Here is a 783-nt window from a genome sequence, read left to right as displayed (position 1 = left end):
TTTTTTGTCTTTTGTAGCCAATTAACCTTTGTTAAATAATAATATTTTGAGACGAAACGTGGCGAGACGCTCAGCCAGTTGCTAAACAAACCTCCACAGCCACAATCAAAAACACAATGTTTCCGGGTTCAGACCAAATTTTTCTTTTTCAAAATAAAGCCACACAATCCTAATACAATAATTGTAAAAACACATTTGAGGCTAGTATTCACCGTATTTTCCCTTTAAGACCTTTTCATGAGTCCCTTTGATTTATATAAGTAGCAATTAATTTTGTGAATTTGTTTTGTGACAGAGGGCGTTATGTTGCGACAGGTCTCTCTTTATCTTCCGGGTCGCGCTGCGTTGATATTTTCAATCGGATTTACACGCTGGTTAAACGTACATTTGAATAAATTCAGAGACGACAAATGCAGTTGTTGTCATTATGGTAAACATGCTTTAAATCAATCAGATTCTGGCGATTAAGTAAGTCTGAAATTATTATTGTTATTTATGTTTCCCGTAAGCTCTTTTACTATCACATTTTGCTTATGAGTCTTTACATGTTTTGAAATATGTCATTTGTTCTTTTTCAGATATCAAAGATAAACATGAGTGGTGGTTTAGCGCCCAGCAAAAGCACTGTTTATGTGTCTAACATCCCATTCTCCTTGACTAACAGCGATTTGCACAAGGTAATTTTTGCCTATTTTGATTAGTTTTATATGGGGGAGTGGGTTAAGCCACTTGAGTGAGAAGTGAAACTAATAAACAAAATACATTTCAAATATATATATATAT

The 783-nt window shown here is 34.1% G+C and overlaps 1 protein-coding gene across 1 annotated transcript in view; it reads right to left on the bottom strand.

Moving 5' to 3' along the window:
- The window catches only part of LOC107587147 (periphilin-1-like), a 25974-nt gene extending 25685 nt beyond the window's left edge, over positions 1 to 289 (bottom strand). The window contains exon 1 of the mRNA XM_016274812.1: positions 213 to 289. The gene's annotated coding sequence lies outside the window, so the exon portion shown is untranslated. The remainder of the gene's footprint in view (positions 1 to 212) is intronic.
- Positions 290 to 783: the final 494 nt, after the last annotated feature.

The sequence above is a fragment of the Sinocyclocheilus grahami genome, unplaced genomic scaffold (assembly GCF_001515645.1).
Source record: "Sinocyclocheilus grahami isolate Dianchi unplaced genomic scaffold, SAMN03320097.WGS_v1.1 scaffold90.1, whole genome shotgun sequence".
Taxonomy (NCBI): domain Eukaryota; kingdom Metazoa; phylum Chordata; class Actinopteri; order Cypriniformes; family Cyprinidae; genus Sinocyclocheilus; species Sinocyclocheilus grahami.
The sequence above is the reverse complement of the archived record's forward strand: the minus strand, read 5'-3'. Positions and strand labels throughout refer to the sequence as shown.